Source organism: Sinocyclocheilus grahami, unplaced genomic scaffold, assembly GCF_001515645.1.
Source record: "Sinocyclocheilus grahami isolate Dianchi unplaced genomic scaffold, SAMN03320097.WGS_v1.1 scaffold348.1, whole genome shotgun sequence".
NCBI lineage: Eukaryota > Metazoa > Chordata > Actinopteri > Cypriniformes > Cyprinidae > Sinocyclocheilus > Sinocyclocheilus grahami.
In genome coordinates this window covers 90,085-96,097 of record NW_015505527.1, presented here as the reverse complement: position 1 = coordinate 96,097, position 6,013 = coordinate 90,085, and the positions used below count along the sequence as shown (strand labels likewise).

Genomic DNA, 6,013 nt, shown 5'->3' with positions numbered 1-6,013 from the left:
ACAAAATTCTATAGGTGTATAAATATAAGATTAATATTCATATATGCCCACTACTTTCAAAAGCTTCTGACAGTCCATTATTGTTCATTATTTGGGAATAACTATGCTTAGCCTTGCCTTTTAAATATTTTCTGTTCCCATACATGTCTAAGCACAAAGCAGACCTCTTTCTCAGACTGCTCTGCCAGCTAAGTCTTTAAAGGGTCATGAACTTTGACCTTAACCCATCCACATCTATGAAGTTTACCATCTTACCAAGAATCAGCTTGCCTTCAATGCAAATCTCTCCTCCTCCCTCATGTTCCTCCACTAGACACACAACAGTATCTGACTTCAGATTTGTGTGCTTGCAGAGGTGTTGTAGCTGAATTTGATTTATTTTCTGCAACAATAAGATTAAATAGCCTATTTATGACAAGGCTTTATAACAAATGATAGATTGAGAATGAGACGCCTTTTCATTCTCTTAATCACGTCTGCACCATGCAGAGAATAGTTTGCTCTGAATCTGGCCTTGAAACTCAACCAGAAAACTTTCAACTGCCCACAGACCTGCAAACAAGGACTGCATAAAATGCTCCTATACTCTCTACAGGTCCCACCCTTTATATACTTGCTCAGTATGCAAATCCCCGGTTTAGTTCGTATTGCACTGACTAACGGTCAGGGGCGTAGATTACGCGGGGGACATGTCCCCCCCACTTTTTATAAAAAGTCAATTCGTCCCCCGCACTTTTTTATTGGAGAGTTGTGTTCACGACATGTTGAGGTTTTAATGAAGCGATGTATATAAATGCAGACCCCTGCTAACGGTTGTTCCTCCTCCTGTGCTTCTTATGTTTTAAACTATCAGGCCTGATGGGTGTCATCTATCAAGTCTAGCAAGTGTTCAGAATCGCTTGGCAACGCAGCACCACTATGCTAAGGCCGATTTAAAAGCGCGACGGCGGCCTCACCTCCAGCCCTCCCGGGCCCCCGCTTTGTGTTCAGTCACAATGGCGCGTTACCCAGCGACCGTTAAAACCGGCTGAGTGCAGCGCGAGGGGCTGAACCCTCACTAAACTGTCATCGATGCTTCAAACTGTTGTCAAACTGTCTTTGAGCACCGAACGGACTGGTATAATATGTAAAGACTGTCGTTATTGGGTCACAAAATTGAACACTGGATCTAAGCAAGGGAATTATTGTAAGTAAATTCACTTCTATTAGTGCGTTATGTATTTGAATTTGACCAGGCGATATGGAATTATGGTTGAATTTTTTTTACTGGAACGGAAAATGGTTACCAATATTTGTCACTGTGCTTGTTCTAGAATTTGAGTGAGATTAAACCGACATTGCTGGCTGTGTGGCAGGTGTCGTTTATTCAGGTGAATTTGCGCAATATTTCGAGGAAAGGCGTGAATGTTCAGTAGATTTGTTATCACGGCCGTCAGAAACTTCTCGATAACATTCACGAAGTGGAAATTCTGGTGCGTGTGTCTGTCTTGTAAATCAGCTGCAGATGAATGTGTTGAAATGCGATTTCAGTGCTGATAAACCATATTTCATTTTAAAGCTGTTGTCGAGTGAGTTGCGGCTCGGTGTTCAGAGGAAGAGCTGTGCAGAGTGTAGAGTCAGCACACTGCAGCGCGCGTGACCCCCGGACGCACTCAGCTGCACTGGGAGAAGCGTGCAGGAGTTTGATCATTAGTGTCATCGAGCTACACATGACTTTCCGCAGCCTCAGAACCTGCCCTGGAAAAGCAAACAGGCCAGTGGCTGTTAAAAGCCTGATTTAATATAGTATTAATGGACCCGCGTTTTATGAAACACAAAACATTCGTTCATTAGGCTGTATGTATTTACGCTGTCATGATTTTATTGTGATTTCAACATTTAAGTTGTTTTCTCAAGAGATCAGTTTTTGGTTGAAATGTTTATTTAGGCTTATTATTCATTTTATATTTTGGTCTTGAAGTTCATTTAGTCAAATTAGCTCCACTCGCAAGTCTCTACAGTCCTGAGGTATGCTATCACTCACTGTGATTCCACTTTCAGCTTCAGAAAGGGGTTCCTTAGTATCTTGAGTATAATGTGCATGCACTGTGTTTCTGCTCTTATGTGTATGTTTCTATAGAAGCATGTGTTCAGGAATCAGGTCTGCTCTACAAAATGCACATCACATCTGGAGTGGATTTGGAGAACAGAAAGATGGATAATAGCTGGCCCTATTTCCCAAGATTGTTCTGTAGGCAAATATGTGTGATACTGAGGGCTTGTAGTTCACACGAGCAGATAGGGTCATGAGGGCAGATAAGCAGATAGACAAAGCAAGAAAATGTAAAGAGTTCAGATATCAGACTGAGAGGAACTGACAAAGAAAAAAATGTTTCGCTTCCCTCTGGTCTCCATATGTTGAGCAGAACCATCAAACATTGTCTTAATTACTGTAGTATGGAATGGAAAAAAATAAAGAAGAGAAAAAAAAACAAATTGATTCAAACTGTTGAATGTGGCAGAAGGTCCAAGGTCTGATGATCACACTGTAAAAAAAAATCCGTAAAATTTACGGTAAAAAAACGGCAGCTGTGGTTACCGGAATTTTACCGTAAAAAATACGGTAGCAATGTTTTAGGTTTTATGGTTTTAACTTAAATTTACAGTCAAATACCGTAATTTCATTAACTGATAAAATTTTATCATATACCAACCTACTGAAGCACTTACATCTGTTTTGTACCTTTGTAATACACTGATAACCACCAAATGCAGGTGGTGATGAGAAAGTCACATGATGAACAAAAGCCCATCACAAGCAGCTTTTAAATAATAACATATATAGAAGGTGCACAGTGTCATTCACACAAACGCTAAACACCATCATGGTAACACACATGAAACTGAAATAATGCAATAAACATTAATTTAACAACATTAGGTGTAACACTCAACCCTAATATACAAAACTGATAAGAAAAAACTAAGAAGAAACATAGTTATTTCAACAAAAAATCATCAAATTTGAAATGTAACGCAGGGAATTCTGGGAATGTCAATTTATGGTTATTCACTGTAAATTATACGGCCTATTTCACTTCCAAAAACGGTATACTACCGTAAAATTAATGTCCAATACATGTAATGTCCAATACAGTTTTTCACCGTATATAGTAGGGGAATTTACCGTTAACCATTTAACAGGTTTTTACTGTAGCATTTTTACAGTCTTTTACCTTTAAATTTACGGTCATTTTTTACAGTGCAGAATTATCAGAGAGATTAATAACATTTCACTATTATCGTCATGTTTAGTTGAAGAAAAGTTGAAAAATTGTTGATATCACAAATGGAAGTTAGAAAATAAGATTGTGGTGAAGCATTTAGTTTGGTCTGGAGTGTCTGCATGGACCCGCATTGTTAGAAGAATTCCCCCATGTGAAACAACAGTGGAACACAAGAGAGCTGCGAAAGAAAAATGAGGAGATAAGAAAGATGAGGAAGTGATTTCAAGTGGACAAACTGGTGTGTTTCATAAATCCTGTCTGTTCAAGCTCCCAAGAGTGTCCTAAACTCAGCATCTCTGAGCTCAGTTTGGAAAACTGAACTGTTTTTGTCCAGTATGCATTGTTAATTAGTGCATATGTTTGAGTCATCTTTTGCTGCTATGCCGTGTGGACAATCTGTGTGACGTACATTTCCATTGGACATCCTGTCATTGTCAGTGTGTGATGAACTTTGGAGCACAATGAGAGCAAAAGGAATACCAGATTTTCTATTTGTTACAAAGACAGGTTAATTATTATGAGCTATTATAGGATGCGGCATGCAGGAACAGTATTCACTGACTGTGTGAGTCACAGGATTGTGTTTAGGAACCTACAGTACAGACTTCAAAGAACAAATTAAATCTCTACAGAAATAGGTATAGGAAAAACAAGGCTTTTCTTCCCAAACACAGACAGTTAAGCGACAACTGGCCAGCATTGTTAGAGCTGAATGCATGGGTAAAGGTATTGTCTACTTTTTGAAAAGTTGAATCAGATTCAGTACTAATAAAAATGTTGATCTCTAAAGGAGTATAATTCCATTAAGACTTTATCATATTTACTCAAAATATCTTAACTGAGCTGCAGTAAAAAAAAAAAAAGACAGACTTCTCTCTGGTGACGTATGCAGGACTCCTCCACTTAAACCTCTGCAATCTCACATTCATCTGCCTCCACATTTGAGTGCAGTCCAAAATCTCAAAATCCAATCATTTATTTTTATATAATCCATAACACTCAGATGTACGTCATATCAAACTGTTGCTATTTCCATTTTATTACAACTTTAAATTCTAATAAAATTTTTGAGCTTGAACTAACTAAAAAAATAAAATTCTGCAAATTCATATTACTCCAAATGTAATTTAAACAAATTAAACCAGAAGAAGAAAATCAGTCACGACAAACTTTAAAGGGGACATAACACACACACAGTTTCACCCAATCTCATGTTAATCTTGAGTACCTATTAGGGATGTGCATCTCATGACTGAATGTTCAGTTCATCTCGATGCATAGCCAACGATACGATACATTAAAGATACATATGAAGCAGCTACCAATGCGATGCGATATGATTCACCCCTATTACGATGCAGTGCGATCGGTTTTCAACACAATGCGATTCGATGCAATGGAGAAAATATGATCACTTTTAATGCCTCGAGGCCGGTTTCATAAAACAAGTTAACAAAATAAGCCAGGCTTATTTCAGTTATCTGACTCATTGTCAAATGATTTGGTTCCATAAAGCAAATTTAACATAGGCTTAAAGCCTATGACATTAACATAGCTTAGTCACTGTGGCAACTTATGCTGGAAACTAACCTTGACTAAAGCAGGCTAACTGTCAGGCTAAGTTAAGCTCCTCTACTGACCAATAAGAACACAATGATATTATCACTGTCTCACATATTATTTGACTTTTTTTTTTTTTAAATTACAGTTTCTAGCCATGCAGCCTTTTTTAATGCCTCGAGGCCGGTTTCATAAAACAAGTTAACAAAATAAGCCAGGCTTATTTCAGTTATCTGACTCATTGTCAAATGATTTGGTTCCATAAAGCAAATTTAACATAGGCTTAAAGCCTATGACATTAACATAGCTTAGTCACTGTGGCAACTTATGCTGGAAACTAACCTTGACTAAAGCAGGCTAACTGTCAGGCTAAGTTAAGCTCCTCTACTGACCAATAAGAACACAATGATATTATCACTGTCTCACATATTATTTGACTTTTTTTTTTTTTAAATTACAGTTTCTAGCCATGCAGCCTTTCTCTCTGATTTTATTACATTCTAAAATTTATTCAATTCTAAAATTGCTCCTTAAAGCATTAAAATAACTAAATTAAAAGGTAAAATCACTGAATTAAAAATGAAAATAAATAATAAAGAAAATGACTACATTTTAACTGCTATAAGAAAAATTAACTAATTAAATTAACTAATTTGAGCTTAGTAATTAGTAGCCTACTAGCTTACATTTGATTTACCTATTACAATAGTCCAATTACAGTTACTACAATCATAAAAATACACTTTATTTATAGGTTTAAAATTCTACAAAAGACACATTTAATGTCCAAAAACAATTTTTTTTAGCAAAATGTATATTTTACTCAGAATTATTGCGCTCCTATTCGATTGCGCTCAGTCTGTTTAGTGCGCATGCGCGCGTCACGCCCACTCCTGACAGCAAAATGGATATGTTTGCATGACTTTCTAACATTTACAGATGGAAAAATATACCTGTGACATGTTAGTTATGCACTGAGGAAGACACAACGTCTCAAATGCATTAAACAGCACAGATATATTCGCTGTTTGTCATGGTGGATCGATTTGATCCATGGTCGACATTAAGGTCTGCTTAAGAATAAGCGTGCACAAATTAGTGAGGGAATGTGAATTTAATTTGTCGTTAATGGAACCGCTTTAGCCCCTATTGATTTGTTAGGTTATTTCAAGTCAGGTTTTGGATTT

The 6,013-nt window shown here is 37.1% G+C and overlaps 1 protein-coding gene across 1 annotated transcript in view; it reads left to right on the top strand.

Annotated features, from left to right (window-relative positions):
- The first annotated feature begins 908 nt into the window (after nucleotides 1–908).
- Nucleotides 909–6,013, top strand: part of LOC107548458 (cdc42 effector protein 2-like) — a 15,983-nt gene continuing 10,878 nt past the window's right edge. The window contains exon 1 of the mRNA XM_016229138.1: nucleotides 909–1,186. The gene's annotated coding sequence lies outside the window, so the exon portion shown is untranslated. The remainder of the gene's footprint in view (nucleotides 1,187–6,013) is intronic.